At 40.8% G+C, this 22,272-nt stretch overlaps 1 protein-coding gene across 2 annotated transcripts in view; it reads left to right on the forward strand.

Annotated features, from left to right (window-relative positions):
* Positions 1 to 8,317: 8,317 nt before the first annotated feature.
* jade3 (jade family PHD finger 3) overlaps positions 8,318 to 22,272 on the forward strand; it is a 52,732-nt gene continuing 38,777 nt past the window's right edge. For both annotated transcript variants that reach the window (XM_087988367.1, XM_087988366.1), the window contains exon 1: positions 8,318 to 8,490. The gene's annotated coding sequence lies outside the window, so the exon portion shown is untranslated. The remainder of the gene's footprint in view (positions 8,491 to 22,272) is intronic.

The raw sequence follows: 22,272 nt of genomic DNA on the forward strand, positions 1-22,272 counted from the left end.
GTTTTCAACATGAAGATTTAGTTCGTAAGGCTAAAGGGATCAAAGGGTATGAGGAGAAAGCAGAAATGTGGTACTGTGTTTGATAATCAGCCATGATTATGCTGAATGGTGGAGCAGGCTTGAAGGATAGACTAGACTACTTCTGCTCCTATTTTTTATGTTTCTATATTTCTAATGTGTAAGACAGCAAACTGTAGGCCAAATAATCTTTCCTGAGCTGTGGTTAACAGTTTAGTGTCCACATAAGGGAAATATGATTGATTACATATGACTTTTCAGAATTTGTTTTCTGCCTTGTTAATATTTCTCTTTCCCAATTCAAAGATTTCTATAATCTGGTGACTTTCATTTGTAATTTTAAAAATATATTGTATTTTCCTGAATTTTTTGATTTACACATCAGATATCTGATTAAATCTTTCTTGCTCATGTCTGACTACTTTCAACATTTTCCGTAAATGACATAACGTAGACAGAATTCTATACCTCATCATGGAGCATCATGGTTTTCTGTGATTTTATTTTGCTGATCTGCATATACCATTTGCACTGTAAATTCATACTCAAGGTCGCAACCCTTGATCCTTGAATCCATCTAGATCAGATTCCTAAGTTAGGTTGTCTATTGTGTAGTTCTTGTTTTTGAACTGATTTGCCAATCAAATCATTTTAAGTACTATACTTGGATAACTATTATTTCTGGAGCATCTGAGCATTATTTACACATCATAAAACATCATTGGCATAAGGATGAATAATCAAGAGTCTGTCTCAAGTGATCTACAGTTGCAACTGGTTTGTTGATGTGAAATCCCACATGACCAGAAATTTCTAGACATATGGGAGAACAGTTGAGAGATACTTGTTGACATCAGCCATTTGCTGTCATTTTATGGATTCTATATTTGGTAGCGGAATAAGAGACAATACTCGCTGAAAGTAATTTTGAGAACAAAGAAAATGGAAGGAATTTTTTAGAGACTTGTGTAGAATGTTAAGAGGTGGGATGTTGTCAGAGGGGCTGTGACTGGGGAGGATGCGTGCACAGCAAATACATGAAGGAGTGAAAGTCAATGAGCTGTGGTGGGTCTGGTTAGGCATGGAAATTAAAAATATGATATTTCAGTGAAGTTTACTACCTGTTATAAATACAAACAAAATGCAGTCATTAAGTTCTTAAGGTTAGAAGTACTCAGGATGCAGATGGCATTCGCATTCTCCAGAAAATTAATTTTCTTGTAGAATGCAATTGGTAATTTTTTTCAGCTGAACGGTTGGAAATGTCATGCCAGACTCAACCATAGGATGTGGTCGATCAAAAGATAGTGTTCGTGGACCAGATGTTTGTACAAAACCTTGTGGAAATTTGGTACATAATTATCTCGCTTCTTCTATGAAGCAAATAAATAAAAATTGACACCAGGATTTTGTAAATGTTCCTTGTGCAATTGGGGTGGAGGAAAATAGGATCTTTGGGGAATTTGCTAACTTTTCAAATGCATCAGTCATTTTATACTTTGTCCCAGTGAGATTCTATTAGCTGGGTACAAGATTTTTTGCATTATCAAGGTATTGTGTTTTCTCTTCAGACAAACAAGTTTTCCTGTACAACGTGGTGTGATTAATCCAATTGCTCTTACCACTGTAACTTCTAAAAGACATATTATAAAATGGTTTACTGTGTCTGTAGTGGAAGACAATAGGTCAAATTTTCATTTACTATCTAATAATTTTGTATTTGTGAAATAGACCCTAACATGTAGAATCAGAAATAGGCCATTCTGACCATTGCATCTGCTCTACCATTCAATAAAATTGTGGCTGATCTCATAATCCTCAACTCCACTTTCCTGCCTTATCCACAAAATCCTCAATTCCCTTACTGATTAAAAATCTGTCTAACTTAGCCTCCAATAAACTTAATGTTAAAGCCTTGATAGCTGTCTGTGGTAAATTGTTCCACAGAGTGACTACACTCAGAGAAAAAATCCTCCTCATCTGAGTTTAATGAGCCACCCCTTATTCTGAGATCATGCCCTCTAGTCCTAGAGTCTTCTACACAGAGAAGTGGTTTGCAGACGCTGGTGTTGGACTGGAGTGTACAAAGTTAAAAATCACACCAGGTTATAGTCCAACAGGTTTATTTGGAAGCACTAGCTTTTGGAGCGCTGCTCCTTCATCAGGTGATTGTGGAGAATAAGATTGTAAGTCACAGAATTTATCGCAAAAGTTTCTAGTGTGATGTAACTGCAACTATATATTGAATATGACCCAGATTGTTTGTTAAGTCTCCATCTTTTAGAATGACTGTGTTGATATGAGTTTTTTCATATGTAAATCGCAAAACCTTTTTAAAAAGTTACATTCTCAAGTACACTTTAACAATTGGTGTGATGTTGTCCCAAATAAAGGTATTGAAGGTGTTCACTCCGTGAGGCTGTCTGTGCCACAATGGGTCAGACTGATTCTAATCTAAAAAATGGATTTTCAGAATCAAATATGGAGTCATGCAGGTTTTGAGCGAAATAAAATGTAATTCTACAAGTACAAATTCACCCCACAAACTTATATGTGTACGTATGCATGTGGGTGGGTGTGTGTGTTTGGGGGGCGGGGGGGGTTATGAGTGTCTGTGAGAGGGTGTGTGTATGTTGTGAGTGTGAGTACAAAGGGGTTCGAGTCTGTGAGAGGGTGTGTGTGGGAGTGTATGAGAGAGGGTCTGAGTGTGTGTAGTCACCTGCAACACATTATCAATGAGGATGAGCACCTCACCAAGACCTTCCCCACACCTCCACTACTTGCCTTTAAACAACCGCCAAACCTCAAACAGATCATTGTTCGTAGCAAACTGCCCGACTCTTAGGACAACTCCATACAACCCTGTCACGGTAGACACTGCAAGACGTGTCAGATTGTGGACATAGATACCACTATTACACGTGGGAACACCACCCACCTTGTACATGGCAGGTACTCATGTGACTCAGCCAACGTTGTCTATCTTATACGTTGCAGGCAAGGATGCCCGGAGGCATGGTACATTGGGGAAACCGAGCAAAGGCTACGACAATGGATGAATGGGCACCGCACAACAATCAACAGACAGGAGGGTTCCTTCCCAGTTGGGGAATACTTCAGTGATCCAGGACATTCAGCCTCGGACCTTCGGGTGACCATCCTCCAAGGTGGACTTCGGGACAGGCAGCAGAGGCAAGTGGCCAAGCAGAGGCTGATGGCTAAGTTCGGTACCCATAGGGAGGGCCTCAACCAGGACCTTGGGTTCATGTCACATTACAGGTGATCACCATTGCACTACATACACACACACACACAGATATTCCTATACGGACACCGGTACACACAGACACGCACACAGACACCCACACACACCCTTATAGACACACACACTCCCACACATGCACCCCCTCACAGACTTAAGACACTCTGCACTCACTACACACACACACACACACAGACAAAGACCCACATGCACACATATATTTTGTGTGGTGAATTTGTACTTGCAGAGTTACATTGCACTTTGCTCAAAAACTGCATGTAGAACTCTGAGCTCAAAAACTGCATGAATTTATGTAAAACTCTGTTATCTCACTTTTTAGATTAGAATCAATCTAAACATCAGGTCATAGACAGAGAACACGGGGAGCTAACACCTTCAACATATTGTCTAGCTATCACCATTGTTAACAGCTAACCCGAGAATGCAACTTTAAAAAAAGGGTTTTGTGATTTACACATGAAAGAAGTGAAACTATCACTGTATTCTAACAGATGAAAGGCTTAACAGACAATCAATTCTTCAATGTATAATTTCAGTTACATCACACTGCAAATTTTTGCTATAAATTCTGTGTTACGATCGAGCCCTCCACAATCACCTGACGAAGGAGGGTCGCTCCGAAAGCTAGTGTGCTTCCAATTAAACCTGTTGTACTATAACCTGCTGTTGTGTGATTTTTAACTTAGTCACCTGTAGTGTGACATGAACCCAAAGTCCTGGATGAGGCCATTCTCATGGATATCGAACTTGGCTATCAGCCTCTGCTTGGCCACATTTTGTTGTTGCCTGTCCCGAAGTCCGCCTTGAAGGACGGTCACCCGAAGGTCTGAGGTTGAATGTCTCAGACCGCTGAAGTGTTCTCCAAATGGGAGGGAACACTCCTGTCTGTTCTGCGGTATCCATTTGTCCTATGGCATAGCTTCTGTATGGTCTCGCCAATGTACCATGCCTCAGCGCATCCTTGCCTGTAGCGTATAAGATACTCAATATTGGCTGTGTCACATGAGTACCTGCCACGTACATGGTGGGAGGTATCCCCACGCGTAATGGTGGTATCCGTGTCGACATTCTGACACGTCTTGCAGCGTCTACCATGACAAGGTTGTATGGTATTGTCCTGAAAGCCAGGCAGTTTGAGGTTTGGTGGCTATTTAAAGGTGAGGTGGAGGTGTGGAGAAGGTCTTGGCAAGGTGCTCATCAATGAGCATCAATTATCAATGAGGATGAGCACCTCGACAAAACCTTCTCTACACCTCCACTTCTTGCCTTTAACCAGCCACCAAACCTCAAACAGATCATTGTTCGTAGCAAACTGTCTGGCTTTCAGGACAATACCATACAACCTTGTCACAGTAGACGCTGTAAGACGTGTCAGAATGTCGACACAGGATACCACCATTACGTGTGGGGACACCTCTCACCATGTACAGGGTAGGTACTCTCATACGCTGCAGGCAAGGATGCCCTGAGGCATGGTACATTGGCAAGACCACATAGAGGCTACGGCAACGGATGAATGGACACCGCAGAACAATCAACTGACAGGAGTGTTCCCTTCTAATTGGAGAACACTTCACTGGTCCGGGACATTTGACCTCAGACCTTCGAGTGACCGCCCTCCAAGGCAGACTTCGGGACAGGCAACAACAAAATGTGGCCAAGCAGAGGCTGATAGCCAAGTTCAGGACTCATGGGGATGGCCTCAACCAGGATCTTGGGTTCATGTCACACGACAGGTGACTCCATTGCACTATACACACACACACAGACAGACAGACGAACACACACAGACAGACAGACAGACACACACACCCTCTCTCATGCATTCACACATATAATCCCACACACAGCCTCTCACAGACACCCATAACCACGCCCCCCTCCCCCAATACACACACCCACATGCACACATACACATATAAGTTTGTAGGGTGAATTTGTACTTGCAGAATTACATTTTACTTTGCTCAAAAACTGCATGAATCCATGTAAGATTCTATAAATCTGTTTTTTTAGATTAAAATCAGTCTGACCATTGTGACACAGACAGCCTCACAGGGAGTTAACATTTTCAATATCTTATCTGGGCCGACATGATTCCAATTGTTAAAGTGCACTTGAAAATGTAACTTTTAAAAAAAAGTTTTGAGATTTACATGTGAAAAAACTGATACCAACACGGTCATTCTAAAAGATCAGAGACTTAACAAACAATCTGGGTCATATTCAATATATAATTTCAGTTACATCACACTGGAAACTTTGGCTATAAATTCTGTGTCTTACAATCTTATTCTCCACAATCACCTGATGAAGGAGCAGCGCTCCGAAAGCTAGTGCGGCCAAATAAACCTGTTGGACTATAACCTGGTGTTGTGTGATTTTTAACTTTGCAGAAACAATTTCTCCACAAGTACCCTGCCAAGCCCCCAATCATCTATGCTTCAATAACAACATCTCTCATTCTTCTAAACGTCAGTGAGTACAGGCCAAATGACTCAACCTCTTTTCATAAGAAAAATTCCTCCATACCTGCAATCAACCTAGTGAACCTTCATTCGATTCTCTCTAATCCCAGTATACCTTTCCTTAGATAAGAGGACCAAAACTGCATTTTCTATGTTTCTAACTGATCCAATATTCGACGTGTGATCTGACTAGTGCCTTATACTTTTAGCTAAGTTGGCTGGATGGCTGATTGGTTTGCAGTGCAGAATGATGCCAACAGCATGGGTTCAATTACCAAACCACCTGAAGTTACCACTAATTTTCTTTCTTAACCTCTCCCCTTTCCTTAGGCATGCTAACCCTCAGGTTAAATCATCATCAGGCATTTTTCTCTCTAATAAGAGTGCAGCTCTATGGTCCAGTAGGACCATGACTTTACCTACAGCTTTAGCTGGACCTCTCTATTTTCATACTTTGTACCCTTTTAAGTAGAGGCCACCAGTCCATTTTCCTATCCTGTTACCAATGAACTGGGACAATATCTTTTTGCAATACTTGGGTCAAAGACTCCTAAATATCTCTCTGCTGCAGATTTCTGCAGTCATTCTTCATTTAAATAAAATTCAGAATAACTTAAAAGGCTTTTCATCTTAATGCATGATATACTTCTGAATAAGGTCTTTTTCCACTTAAATAATTTTCAGCTCCTCTACTCTTCCTGCCAAAGTGATTAACCACACATTTTCCCACATTATATTCCAACTACCAGGTTTTTGTCCACACACTTAAACTGTCTAAACCCTCCTGTAGACTTTGTATGATCCTCACTACTTATCTTGTCACTTATTTTTGTGTCATTCTCAAATCTGGCAATGGTATGTTCACTTCCGTCATCCAGTTAATTAGTATATATTGTAAATAATTGTGGTCTCAGCACTGAACCCTGTGTATTTCACTAGTTGCCATCCTGAAACTGCCCTCCTTATATCAACTCTCTGTCTTCTACTCATTAATCAATCCTCTATCCATGCTAATTATTACCTTAACACCATGAACTCTTATCTTACGAAGTAGCCTTACGTGTGGTACCTTGTTGAATGATTTTGGAAATTCAAATAGATTAGATCTGTTTGTGTTCCTTTATCTATCCTGCATTTTACTTCCTCAAAGAACTCTAATAAGTTTATCAGGCATGTTTCCCCTTCATGAAATTACGCTGACTCTACTTAGTGTAATTATGTATTTCTAAATACTATTATTATATTCTTTATAATAGGCACTTTCACAATGATAGTTTTCTGCTTTTTGTGTCCTCTTTATGAATAAGGGTTTTCCAATCCTCTGACTTTTTCTGAATCTGAGAATTTTTGGAAGATTTATTACAGTGCATCCATCATCTCTGCAGCTACTTTTTCTATAATCCCAGGATGCAATAATTAAGATTGGGAAAGTGATACATACCTATGTTGGGATGGTGTGTGACTTGTAGGTCAATATGTCAACCAGCACAAGATGGGTCCACAGTACTTGGTACAAAATAGGATACAGACAGCAGAGTTTTACATGACATCTATTTTGGATCATGAAAGATGGGAAGGTGTAACTATATAGTTATTAAAATTATGTATTTCCACCACTGTAACATCAATGACTCCTGCCCACTTCAGTTCAACACTGTTTAAACCTTCATTCATATCTTTGTTGCTTTTAAACCTGACAATATACGCACTCCTAAGTGAAAGTGAGGATTGCAGATGCTGCAGATTAGAGTGGTGCTGGAAAAGCACAGCAGGTCAGGCAGCATTCCTGACAAACCCATCACATTTTGTTCTCTGTAAACTGGAGGCCATCCAAAACCCTGCTTGTCATTGTTTGAACTACTGTGCTCACAGACTAACATGGTCTCCTGTTAAGCAATGCCACAATTTTCAAATTCCCATTTTTGTTTTAAATTTCTGTATGCTCCGTATCTCTTAACATCCTCCAGCCCATTATCCTTTAACTCTGATCTGTTGAGATTTTCCAACTATAGTTGCTCCACCTCTAACATCATTCAGTAAAGGTACACTGCCATCCTTACCTGTCTGGCCTACATATGACTCAAGAACCACAGCAATGTGGTTGACTATTAACTGGGATTAAGCGTGGTCAATAAATGCTGGCTCAGCCATTGTTGCCTACGTCCTGTGAAAAAATTTAAGAAAACACTTTTTTTAACGTTCCTGAGAGTAGAATTTAAGCTTTGTCCAGGAGATTAGTGCTAAATATCTACAAGAGGTTCTGGAAATAATCCAGGAGTGGCAACTCTAAATTCTGAATGCAACATGAAGGGATAGGACATAAACCCGCAAAGAAAATGACACCTCATTAACAAATACACACATTAAAAAATAATTTTTAAAAATAAAAGCTTTCAGGTAAATGCGAATTGCTAAAATGGTTCAGTGCCTGTCCTTGCGCTGGCTTCTCTTGGATAAATGGCCAAATTGACGGTTGGACGCGCACCTATCCCACAATGCCTCGCGGCGTGGTGCCGGGTCCGGCGCATGCGCAGTAGCGTCTGTCAACAGCAGGCGGCGAGAGAAAAGCGGCGACGTCGCTCGAGCTGCATAATAGGCGAGCTTTCACCTTTCCCATTCACCGTTTCAAGGCCGAGGAGCTTGAGGGAGGAGAGGGGGCCTCTGATGGAGCGGCGGATCACCGCGTCAGGAGGCCTGCCCGGTCTCACGCCGGAGCAATCGGTGAGTGAGGCCTGGACTTTGACCCTGTTTCCCTTTGTTTTTGTGTGTGTGTGTGTCTGTGTTGTTGTCGTCGGGGGGGGGGGGAGGTCTTTCACTCGAGGCCGCGGTCGATCCATCGGCCTTTCCAACTTGGTGCTGCATCTGCCTCTGTTTTGAATGCAAAGCGATGGACCAACCTCCTCCCCTCGTTTTATTTCCCATCTTGCGGGATCTTTTAATATAAAAACAAGACAATATTAAAAGTCGTGAAAATAGGTGTGTGCATGTCTACATTATTTGCGGTGCCACACGGCGGCGGTGCATGCTGGACGGGTTGGCGTGTCTGTGCCTTCCCCATTCAGCATTTTGCTGTTATGAGGCGAGGACTGCTTCACATGGAGCTTTGGCGCCAAGGCTGGCCGGCCGATTGGCCTGCCTTCTTTACCTTCCGACTAACTAACCCCCGTAAAAGTCACTGTTGAATCTCTACCAGCCTTACCCACTCCTTCACTCTTGACAGATTGGACATCATTCATTGTTTGAGTTGCAGTTCAACGTGATTTATTGAGCTTCAGTTTATTTATCGGTTCGAAGTTTAGCTCGCAGTTTGTCGGGTGTTTTCAAGCACTATTCCTTTTGTTGAACATTTTGTCAATTTTTTTTCAAAGCTAAACGTTAAAATAATTATAACTTTTATTAAGATCCTATTTTACTTTGAAATAAAACGTACTTGCCTTTTTTGGTTTCAAACAACTTTTACAAGCGACAGTGAAAGTAAGAATAGGTATTCATGTAGTGGCTTCTGGATCACCTGAAGTTTCACTCTGAAGTACAGTCATGTTTAAGTTATAAACAGGATAAGAGCAATGATATAATGGTGAGATAATTTGATTTAATGATATTGAAATTAACATTGGCTATATCTTCAAAGTACAGAAATGGTGATGCCAACATTTATTGCCTATCTGTAATTGCTGTGGGGAAAGTGGTGACAAGATGTTTATTTGAACAGCTGCAATATGTGGTGAAGATATTTTCATAGTTAGGTAGGAAATTCCAAGCTTTTGCTGTGATGAGTGACTGTACATTTCTAAGCCAGGATAACCCATCACTTTGTGCCCTGGTGGACTTGCTGTCTGTGCTCTTCTTGGTGGAAAAGGTTCAGAGTTTGGATGGTCATGTGGAATAACTTTTGAGTTGCTATAGAGCATCCTGTGGATGGTACGCACTGTTGACTTGAGACCACAGATGGATCAGTCATAATCTTATTGAAAGCTGGAGCAGGCTCGAAGTGCTGAATAGCCTATGGCTTTTCTTGTGAATGTTATAGGGCTCCAGTATTGCTAAACTAAGGGTAGAAATAATCAGCCAGCATTTTAATTTAAGATGGGTACCTTACCAGATGTCCCATTTGCCAGCATTTGGCCCATATCCCTCTTAAACTCTTCCTATTCATATACCCATCGAGATGCCTTTTAAATGTTGTAACTGTGCCAGCCGCCACCACTTCCTCTCGGAGCTCGTTCCATGTGTGTACCACCCTCTGCATGAAAATATTACCCCTCGGATCCTTTTTTTTAAAAAAAAATTCTTTCTTCTCTGACCTTAAACCTGTGCTCTCTAGTTTTTGACTCCCAAACCCTAGGAAAAAGACCGTGGCTATTTACCCTATCCATTTCCTCACAATTTTAAAAACCTCTAAAGTCCCTCCCTCAGCCTCTGATGCTCTGGGGGGAAAAAACACCAGCCTATTCAGCCTCTCCTCGCAGCTCAAACCCTCCAGTCCAGCAACATCCTCAAATCCTTTCTGTGCCCTCAAGTTTAAAAAAATTCTTCCTATAGATGGGCAACTAGAATTGTGTGCAGTATTCTAAAAGTGGCCTCACCAAAGTCCTGTACAGCTGCAGCATGACATCCCAACTCCTATGCTCAGTGCAATGACCGAAGGGTCTGTTTTCATAGCTTGCTGGCAAATGGGCATGTGTGGATTTCAGACAACTGGGATTTTTTTTTCCCAACACTTCAAGCTAATATATTTGTTACCTTGGGCATTTTTGTATAGCGTGATTTTACTTGTACTATAAATCGTTCAGTATGGCCCCAAGAAATTCTCGCAAAATACATTGGTGTCTTGGCAGGAGGTGGGGAAGCACAAAGGAAGAGACTATGCCTTTCAATGGAGGCCAATCATCTCTGCCTCAGAGCTTCATTAGAACAGCCCCCAAGGTCCAATTAGCTTAACTTTGACATCAATTGACTTTCTTCGAATCTCAATTCATAAATGAGGATTTTGATCACAAAGGGTTCAACTCTCATGTTTTCTCGGTTATGAAGCATAACACAGTCTGCATGCTATGATTTTGAAGCCAGTGTTGGACTGGGTGGACAAAGTTTAAAAATCATGCAACACCAGGTTATAGTCGTAACAGATTATCTGTGATTTTTTTTTTGATTACTTACAGTGTGGAAACAGGCCCTTCGGCCTAACAAGTCCACACCGCCCCGCCGAAGCGCAACCCACCCATACCCATACATTTACCCCTTACCTAACACTACGGGCAATTTAGCATGACCAATTCACCTGACCTGCACATCTTTGGATTGTGGGAGGAAACCGGAGCACCCGGAGGAAACCCACGCAAACACGGGGAGAACGTGCAAACTCCACACAGTCAGTCGCCTGAGGCGGGAACTGAACCCGGGTCTCCGGCGCTGTGAGGCAGCAGTGCTAACCACTGTGCCACCGTGCCGCCCACCTGATGATGATTGTGTCACCTGATGATGAAGCAGTGCTTCGAAACCTAGTGCTTCCAAATAAACCTGTTGGACTATAACCTGGTGTTATTATTTTTATATTAGTCTGCATCCTGTTAGACTTGGATAACATTTCAGACCTGGTCTGATATATGCAAAGGAATGTTTTGTGCCATATGAATGTGAAGCATTGACGCTGTCCACCAAATGAACATAACTATTACCTCTCTCTTGATGCTCAATAACATTACCACCTGAGTTTCTAACCATTGATATCAATTGACCAAGGACAGAACTAAACCAGCTACATAAATGTTGTCGTTACTGTTCCTACTAGCTCACACCTTGACTCTCCAAAGCCCCCCCTCTACTACTTAGATGGCACAAATTAGGATTATGCTGGAATATGTTCCACATGGATGGGTGCAGCCTCCGACAATGAGCAAGAAACCTGACACCATCTATGATTGAAGGGAAGTTATGACCCATGTTAGCTTTTATTAACATAAAAGGTTATTCTTGCTCTGTTTGGCACCACCCTCAATCACGTTGGACAATAGAATGTAAAGCTGCATCTTGCCATTTTGTTGGATAGCATGTTAGTACACGAATGTGTTGTTAACTGAGTTTCCTAGGTAACTTTGTCTTTTTTATTTTACTTGCAGCAGAGAAGATCTCACTAATGAGGTGTGAACAACATTATTTTAGCCATTAGAAAAGTCTATTTTAGCCATTAGAAAAGTCCATTTTCATTAGAGTTGCAAAGAACATGAATTATTTGGACCTAAGATCCTGAATGGAGTTGACAGAGTAAATGCTTTTGTTTCCTCTTTTGGGAACAACTGGTGCTATCTAAAAATGGGAGAAAGTGATGACTGCAGATGCTGGAGAGCAGAGTCAAGAGTGTGGTGCTGGAAAAGCACAGCAGATCAGGCAGCAACCGAGGAGCAGGAGAGTCCACGTTTCGGGTGTAAGCTGATTCCTGATGAAGGGCTTATGCCCGAACATTCATTCTTCTGCTCCTTGAATGCTGCCTGACCTGCTGTGTTTTGCCAGCGCCACACACTAGACTGCAATCTAAAAATAACCCATTTAAGATGAAGATGAGAAATATTTTCAGTTGATTCTTTGGAACTCTTTCCCCAGAGTGTAGTTGAGGCAGCCATTGGATGTTTTCAAGGCAAAGATAGTTAGGTGCTTAACTAACAAAGGCGTCAAAGGTTATTGTGTGTAGGTGAGAATGCATGAATGGCTAGCATTCTCAAAAGACTGAATGTTCTACTCCAGTTCTTATTTTTGAATGTTCAGATATTCACAGTACAAATTAAATATATTTAATCCTGTCAGTCAAACACTTCCCTTCACCCAAATCTAAAAATTGTTGCTTCAGGAACCTTGGCCACTGACATTTCCTCCTATCGTCTTTCTGTTGCCCTCTACTTTTTTAGAACCCATTTGAAAAATCCCTTCTCCTTTTGACTAACTCTTTGCAACTAGGAATGTGTTTGTACATTGGCGTTATGTAAACACATTTTTGTTATCACGTGTAACAACAGTATTGTAGCGTATTGATGGTCTTGCAAATCACCTTGATTAGCATTGCTCCTTTTCTGTCACTGCAAGTTCTGTTTTATTGATTCTAGTCTGGGCACCTTAAACAAAATCATGGATATTACTGCCATGGTTATTGTCCCTTCCATGTTGGGAAAGCATGCTGGGTCCTATTTATGAATTGTTACAGTCCATGGGATGAAATGAATCCCAAGTTGACTTGGTAACAATAGAAGAAATTATGGTCGCTGATTTGGTGGCCTTTAAGCCAGTGTTCCTATCCACCTGATGCTTTTTCCGTCGGATTGTTGGCTTCCAAAGAAGCATTGGCTGGTTGTTGAAATGCATTCTGGAGATAGAGACACATTCTGAAGGACACGTTGTCTGTTCCTTCATTTTCTTTAAACAGATCTACACTTGGCCAAATCATTTGTGCATGTGTTCATTTGTACTCATTTTTATGTCTGCTTTTTGATCCTGGAATTTTAAATTTTGCTGTGTCTGTTTCTTAAATATTCTGAATTTTGTTTTGCATTATTGAGAATGAAAACCAATATGGGAACAGGTGTAGGCCATTTGGCATGGCTTCATAAAAAGAAAATCATGTCTGATAAATTTATTAGGATTCTTTTGAGGTGGTAACAAGCAGGGTAGATAAATGGGAATCAGAACTACTCAAAGATAGAGTTGGATCAGGGGACATTTTCAGATTTGCAACTAGCGGTGTGCACCAAGAATCAGTGCAGGAGCCATTATCGTTTACAGTATACGTATTAATGAGGAAAGTGAATATCCTATAGCCGAGTTTGTAAATTACAAAAATGGATGGGAAGGAAGTATTTAGGAGAGCAGTCTGCAGAGTGATATGGACAGATTAAGCAAGCAGGCGGGGGAAAGTGCGGGGTTCTGCACTTTGTTTGGAAGAATAGAGGAGCTGAATATTATTTAGGTGGCGAAAGACTGCAGAAGGCCATGGCACAGAGGGATTTGGGGTGATGCCTCTTCCATGAGCCACAAGAAGCTACCATTCAAATTCAGTGGTTAATAGGGAAGGCAACCATGAGTATTGGTCTTTATTTTGAAGTCAGTGGAATATAAAGTTGAGAGGCTTTTTTTTTTTGCTAGAACTATGCAGTGCAGTAGTCAAACCACAGCTCAAATACAGTGAATAGTTTTGGGCCCCTTTTATCTAATGAAAGATTTCCTGGCATTGGTGGCAGTCCATTTAAAGTTCACCAGACTGATTCCAGGTATGGAGAGAATGAGTGAGTTGGCCTCTGCACACAGTGGAAAATAGAAGCATGAAAGGTGACCTTATCAGAACATACAAGATTCTTAAAGTACTTGACGGGATAGATACAGAAAAATTGTTTCCCCTTGTTGGAGAATACAGTATAGGGCATAATCTCAAAATAAATGGTAATACATTTAAAAAGACATTGGGGTGAACCTTTTCTGATGTTGGGGAATCTGTGGAATTCTTTACCTGAGCATGCTTTGTGCATGGGGTCAGGCGTCCACGTGCTGATTATAGCATTGATTTCCAATTCCAAAGTTTCTGCTGTGCACAAGGTTTGGTGGCCCACGCAGCTGGTAAGAGAATTAGAGGGAATGCTAGTCAGTAAGGATACTCCAGGCTGAGATTTTAAATCTGTAAGGGAATGAAGGGTTATGGCGGAACAGAAAGGCAGGAAAGGAGAGTTGAGCATGATCAGATTGGCTATCAAGGTATTGATGGAGCAGAATTGATTGGCTAAAGCCACTTTCTACTTCAGGACCTTGGGGTCTTATGGCTATTCAAGCCTTTTATGCCATTGAAAAGGTCACAGCAAATCTTAGTCTAAAGTGGTGACTTGATTCCATAGCACGGTGGCACAGTGGTTAGCACTGCTGCCTCACAGCGCCAGAGACCCGGGTTCAATTCCCGCCTCAGGCGACTGACTGTGTGGAGTTTGCACATTCTCCCCGTGTCTGCGTGGGTTTCCTCCGGGTGCTCCGGTTTCCTCCCACAGTCCAAAGATGTGCAGGGCCAGGTGAATTGGCCATACTAAATTGCCCGTAGTGTTAGGTAAGGGGTAAATGTAGGGGTATGGGTGGGTTTCGCTTCGGCGGGTCGGTGTGGACTTGTTGGGCCGAAGGGCCTGTTTCCACACTGTAATGTAATCTAATCTAATCCTTTTCAAAACATTTTTCCCCAAGCAAAGGTATTAACTTTTTGTTTTGGGTAAAAGTTCATAGGAGAGGAAATTGCTGGGAAGGGGAGTGGGACTGATTGTCAGCTCTTTTGGAAGAGTTATCCAGGCAGGATGGGCACAATTACCTCCAGAATCTATGATTTTAATTGTTGACACTTGTTAAGCTTGTAGGCAGCCATATTGGCCCTTTTTTATTTTATTATACAAAAGAGCCCTCTTAAATTTAATTGAGTTTTTGGAATTAGAACTGATGGCAGTGGGCTTTGATTTTTTTTAAGTGGAATCAGAACCTGTATAGTGACTTTGTTTCAAGGAGCTTCCCAGGAATGTTATAAAACAAAATATAACTGCATAAGATTAATCCAAGAGTAGTTTATTTTGTCTAGATTCTTTTTGCAGAGGTTTGTTCTGCTGGGGGAAGTAATATTATCATCAAGCTTTCAATAAAACCAAAATGAAATCCATCATATTTTGATATCTTCACTTGAGCTGTGAAAAGTGGTCAAAGTGCAGTGATGGATTTTGTCCTAACATCTTTGGATTGCCTGAGGAGAGCAGTTTTAGCTGTTGTAATACTAGGGTGAAGAATTGGTGATTTTGGTTAGTCACTGGTTATGACTCATCAGTGGAATCTGAAATCAGTTTTATAACACTCTGCTTAAATGTTATTGCATTCCTAAATGTGCTGCTGTTGATTTATGCTAAATAACCAACTTTGTTGACCAGGAAGAAAGCATAAGCATATGAGAAAAATTATTTTGTGATCACTGAGTTATATGCATGTAGATGCAGTTAAGCTAACCAAGCACACCTATTTCAAAAGAAAATCAACCTAGTGAAGTAACAAAACAAGGTTAAGTGCTGTCACACGGTAGAATTAGCTTACTATTGACAGAACTAAGCAATCATGCAACCAACCAATCAGATCTTCCCCCTCTCGGCTTGAATGGTGGATGGTTCAATAACTGAGGCGAGGATGTTGCACGAACTCCTTATCATTAATTATGGTGGAGCTCAGCCAGTGCAAAAGGTCAGTCTAGATTATTTTGACTTCTCTATAGTCAAAACTGTTGAATAGATGATCTATCATCCCTTCTTCCTGGGATCCCAGAATGTCAGATGCTTGTCTTCAGCCAAATCAATTCACTTAAAATGAAATCAAGAAATAGCTAAGTGTACTGATATAGCAAAGACGATGGCTTTCAAGAACATTGGATGGAGTGCCCAAAATACATTCTTGACATTCAGCAATTCTTAATGTCTTACTATTCCAGTTCAGCTACTATTGCCATCAATTACCTGATGTAGGAAATTATCCGGATATATCCTCTTTACAAAAAAAAAGGATAAGTTAGATCCAGGTACTGATGCTAAATTTGGTATCCAGTCAGACCCATCAGACTTCCACTGTCATTGGTCAGCATGCACACAACCTGAATTCCAGAGTTAACATGATAGTGATACCACATGTGCTAAAAGAAATGATAGAAATGCTGAAGTCAATAGGAATCGGGTCCTCTCTCCAGTAGCTGGTGCCCTGCCCCTTACAATGTGTTTGCGTGAGATCAATTATTTTTTGGCTCCACGATAATGCAATAGGAATTTCTCAGAGCATTGCCCTAGGCTCAACCGACTGCTTCATCAATAACTTTCTGTTCCAAGCTCTCCCTTGTGATAGCATCTAGAAGCAGAGGGCATAGTCTGTCAATAAGAGGAATTTAAAAAGATGAGGGATTTCCTTTCTCAGAAGGTATGAATCTGTGGAATTCTTTACTGCAGAGAATTGTAGGAACGGGGCCTTTCCATGTATTCAAGGCTGGCTGATTTTTAATTAGTAAGGGAATTGGGGGCTGTGGTGAAAAGGCATGAAAGTGAGTAGATGATGTTCAGATTTACCACCATCTCATTCGTGGCAGAGCAGACTTGATGGACTATATTGGTCTACTTCTACTCTTCTGTGTTTTGGTTTTATCAGACATTTGCATATGATTAATATTTAGTTGTGCTCTTAGCCACATACAGCATGAAGTGCTATCACTTAAATCAATGACTTGGGTACTGAAAATAGAAAGTTGATACTGACCCTCAGAAATGACCAGAAATCAATAATAGACATGCTTGGGTGAGCAGTGATCCTTGTATTCCTAGGCACTCGAAAGCGCTAGACAAGTGTCATCAGCAGTGCCTTGATTTGAACCTTCCAATCTGGTCATAAGAAAAGCAGTCTAACTGCAATGTCTTTCTGCAAGTCTCCTTTCCAGCATCTCAATGCTGGTTATCTAAAATCAGTTTCACTGAGTGGAACATATTGTGTGTAAATCTGTTCCCAGACTCCCAAAGCAATTGCTTTGATCAGAACTCAGTTGTGGCAGTACTCTTCCCAGGAGCACAGTGTAAATGCTTTGCCTCCTGCTGATTGGAGAACCTGTCGTGATTGACCTAAATATGAAGGCTTGTTTAACAAGGTACTCAATATTGCAAAATAATTGCTTACAAACAGGCAGACTGCCTGAATTGAGGAATCCGAGGGGGCACACAAATCTGCAAACAAATAATTGAAAGTGTTGAGGGGCTGTGGAAAGTGGGACCAGCTGGATAGGTCTTTGGAACAGATGCAGACACGATGGGATGAGGGTCTCCTGTACTGTAAAATTCTATGATTCTATAATATTCTGGCTTGGGGTACTATGTTGCAAGTAACATTTGTATCAGAGGTTCTGGAAATAACCATTTTGAATATGAGGGAATCTGGTTACCTCTTTTTGCTTCTTGTCATTAACATCCTGGAGGCAACGAGAAACTTGGCTGTATCAGATATTTAAATACCATGGCTACAAGAGCTGATGAGAGAGTGGGAATTCTCATTTCTAACTTTCAAAGACTATCCACCATCTGCAATGTGTGAATTGTGTTATGGAATACAGTCTGGATGAATGCAACTCCAACACACCACTCAAAGCATGACACCATCTAGAAGCAAAACCTTTTTGTTTGGCACCTCAATCATCCCCTTAAACTTTCATCACTTCCACCACTCTACAGTGGGAGCGGTGTCTACTGTCTGCAAAGTGTACTGCAGTAGACTGACCATAGCTCTTTCAAAATGCCTTCCAAATCTGTGACTTCTATTGCCTACACCACAAGCATGTCACCATCCTAACTTGGGCAGTTTGTCAGTGTTTCTTTGTCACTGTGTCAAATCCTGAAGTTCTCTACCTAATAGCATTGTCTGGACCTATGTCACATGGACTGCAGTGGTGGCCTCTTTAATTTATGCCTACCTAATCAAAACACATGCATGTAGGATAATATTCTAAACATTGAATGTTAATGGTTATTTTGTGCTATGCCTGTAAGGTTCAAAATAAACACTCTGGTGTACCCCATTGTGAAATACTTCCATCTGTGTAATTTGAGTTTGAATTGCTGTTGCTGATTTGCATCAAACTGATTGCGACATTGTTGTGGAATTGATCAGTTGTACTTCAGTCGTTTATGTTAATTGTTTGTGATGTGCTTCAAATTTATGTTCTATAAATTACCGAGGTGGAATGGTTGGGAGGGTGAAGTGGGGATCTTCTGTACGTTGACATTCAAAAATTTGTTTGGTGTAGAACTCCTCTTAGCAACCAAATTTACATATGCTGGAAAATTGCCAAACTGGTAAAGAGAATTTAACCCAGAAAAGTGTACTTCCTGCATTTGATCAGATGCAACATTTTAAGCACATGGAATAAAACTGAGGTTACTTGAGAAAGAGCAAAGTATCTTAGTCTTATAATTCATAATTCTTTAAAGGTTCACGACCAGTGCCCAGAAACTGTAGCCAAAGTAAATAAGATGTTGGGTTGTGTTAATAAGACTATTCAATATAAAACAGTGCTCCATTTTGTTCTGTGCAACCTTGATTCGACTGCATTTAGAATACTGGTCTGATCTCATGGTGGATGATGTACAGGCTATGCAAAAGCTTTCGGAAAGGTCTCAAACCAGAATACTGGTTCTCTGTTCTAAAACCAGTTTTTAGTTTACAGAAATAAAAGTTGCATAGGTTTTAAACTTTTCTTTTAAGTATATGAAATAAAAAGATAGACATTTTTAATGAACCTGGTCAGATGTTTTGTGACCCACTTCTGGAGTAGGTGGGACTTGAACGCAGACTCTGATGTCAAGATACTGCGACTGCACTATAAAATTCCCAAAAGGCTAGATTGTTCTTGTGGGGTTGACTAAATGGCTAACAACTGGTGCAGATTGGCTTTAAAAGTGTAGATTAGATTGCTGTACCAGCTGTGAATAGTTCATGAAAGCCTCCCTCCCTCTATGTCTTGCCCTGTCCTTCCTGTGGAGTGGTGACCCTTAAGCTAAACAGTACCAAGTCTTCAGTAGTTAAACCTATATTGATATGTATTTCAATGTAACTTTCCACTCACTAAGGGAGTGAGATGAATATTCTTGAATAAAACCTAAATTTTGATGTTTGCACGTGATTTAGAATTTGGATGTAGCATTTCTATTCTGTTCTTGGTTGCTTGGAAGTATTTGTTTTGGATTATCGGGAAAGGCAGCTACACATGCTTACACTCTTTATGTAGTTCTGGTATTGATTATGCAGCTCATTATTAGGGAGTGGCTTTCCTGATTTTGTGTTTTAAAGATTCTTAATCTTTTCTTTTGATTCAATCAACTTAACGTGGAGTTTACATATTCTATTACTGAAGGCATACTTTCTGTGGGCATGAAATCTTCCAAATGTTTGCAGTTTAAAAATCCTTTGCACGTGATTGATTTTAAAAATCAAAATTTATTAATGGTTCATCTTGCACTCATCAGGAATACCGATTCAAGGCTAAAACCAGCATTTATACTGTGTGAGAGGTGAGTGTGGTTTGGTTGGCAAGTAATGTATGGCACACTCGTGGGCATATTACAGACCTGAATGACATCCTAAATTGGTCTGTACTGAAGCTGTATATGCTAATAGGACTCTTTGTCTACTTGTCCAAGCAAAAAAATAAAATGTATGTGCACTGTGCCCCATTCAACTTATAATGGATGATAGTCATTTGGTTCATTTCTCAGGGCCATGTCCTGACCCATCAGAGTCAATCTGCCTGCCTTAAAATTTAAACCCTTTCTGTTATCTGTTGATCAGGATTAATAGATGCATTTTCTAGAGCAAAATCTCTTAACAGGGCCCATTTGCCAAGCAAACTGCACTCTATTGTGACATAGAAGTGTTGTTTTCCCCTTCAATTGATGTTCTGAGTCAAGATGAAAAGCTTTTGCAAGATTTCTTCATTAACAAAACTCCAGGATTCGTACTGCCAAGTGACTATTACTAATGTTTGGTTCTAATCTGTTGCGGAAAAGCTATCTTGACTGCTATACAAGTAGCTATACAATTTCTGAAGAAGGGCTTATGCCCGAAACGTCGATTCTCCTGTTCCCTGGATGCTGCCTGACCTGCGCTTTTCCAGCAACACGATTTCAGCTGCTATACAAGTAATCTGATTCTTATTTAAACTGACAGAAAAAGAAACTCCATTTTCTCCACTTGATGTGTGCACTTTCGCAACTGCTGTCTTGAAGTATTTTTGAGGTTAGTAATTGAGTGTGTGCATGTTACTCATTGGCTTGCTTAGTTCTCACCCATGCCCATTTTACAGCAGGGAGTCACTGATAAAGAATAGAAATGCTACTTTTCTTTTGGGATAGGAATGTTGGGGCCAATTGACTGACTGACAATCCTCTGACTGGGGTAAAGTTGGCTTGATATAATGTGAACTGAGAACATTCTAGTATACAAGTGAGCTCTATAGAGATTTTATTACCTGAACCCATAGAAAACTCGATGTCTCCTTTTAAGCATGGTCTTTATATAAAATACAATGAAGTGCATTTTGCATGGACCATTTGTGAACTATATAAATCCAGCCTTGAAGATGCTCATGTTTTTCATTGAGTCTCTACTGGCATCTTGATTGCTATACAAGTAATCTGAGTATTATCTAAACTGAGGGGGAAAAATACTCCATTTCCTCAATGTCTGCATTTTCATAGCTGCTCTCAGGTATCTTGAATTTTTTTCAATAAGAAACTCCACTGCCCTTGCCATGTAAATATGGTGGCTACAAGAGCAGGTCAGAGGCCTGTGCCAAGTAACTCACCTTCTATCACCCAAAGCTTGTCCACTGTCTACAATGCACAAGTCAGGAGTGTGATGGAATACTTCCCACTTTTCTGGAATGGTGCCACCCCAATCAATAATCAAGAAGCTTACACCATCCAGGACAAAGCCCACTTAATTTGCACTGCATTCTTAAGCATATACTCTGTCCACTAATGACACTTAGTAGCAGTCATGTGTATTGTCCACAATGTGCACTGCAAAGATTCATCAGAGGTTCTTAGACAGCACCTCCCAAACCCACGACCACTTCCATCTGGAAGGACAAAGGCAGCAGATATATGGGAGCACTATCACCTGCAAATTCCCCTCCAAGCCACTCCTCATCCTCATTTGGACGTATATCGCTATTCCTTCAGTGTTGCTGAGTTAGCATTCAGGAATTCCCTCCCTCCAGGGCGTTGTGGGTCAACCCACAGCAGTTGGACTGCGGCAGTTCAAAGCAGCAGTTCACCATCACGTTGTCAAGGGCAATTAAGGATAAGCAATGCATGCTGACCAGCTGGTGACACTCACATCTCACCAATGAAAAAACATGCACCGTTCTTTAGTGAGAGAAGACATTTTGTTGGGCTGAAATGTTCCATCAAAATGAGGCTAGTTGATCACTTTGTGTTGAAAGGGCAAGACAAGCTGGAACTCTGATTTGTACTTAAATGTGAAATAATCTGTTCAGAAGAGAAGCACTGCACCTGCCACCTTGTGCATGTGATAATCCATCACACTGAGAAGAGCAAGGGTGTACTCCCTGGTGTGTCTGAATAAACCTCTCAAAACAAAACACATTTTCTGCTCATTATTGCATTGCTTTTGTTTAGGGTTTGCTGTATGCAAGTTAACTGCTATGTTCCTTACATTTACTTTTGCAGTGTAGGCACTGTTATAATTAATCAGCTATAAAACTGAGACCTTCTGTTCGGTTCCCTTTGTTTGCAGTTTATTATCCTGCCATTGCAACATAACTTCAGATTTCTTTGAATTTTGTTTGCCTGTTCCAGTTACCTCAGTCACTACAATGTAGTATCGTTTGAATGCTAAGCTTTTTTTCTCCTTGATCATTCATATACACTTCATTGAACAGCAAATAACCCTAGCACTTGACCACATAGCATG

Source organism: Chiloscyllium plagiosum, unplaced genomic scaffold (genome assembly GCF_037043375.1).
Source record: "Chiloscyllium plagiosum isolate Xiang-an unplaced genomic scaffold, Cpla_swu_hap1 HiC_scaffold_6, whole genome shotgun sequence".
Lineage (NCBI taxonomy): Eukaryota > Metazoa > Chordata > Chondrichthyes > Orectolobiformes > Hemiscylliidae > Chiloscyllium > Chiloscyllium plagiosum.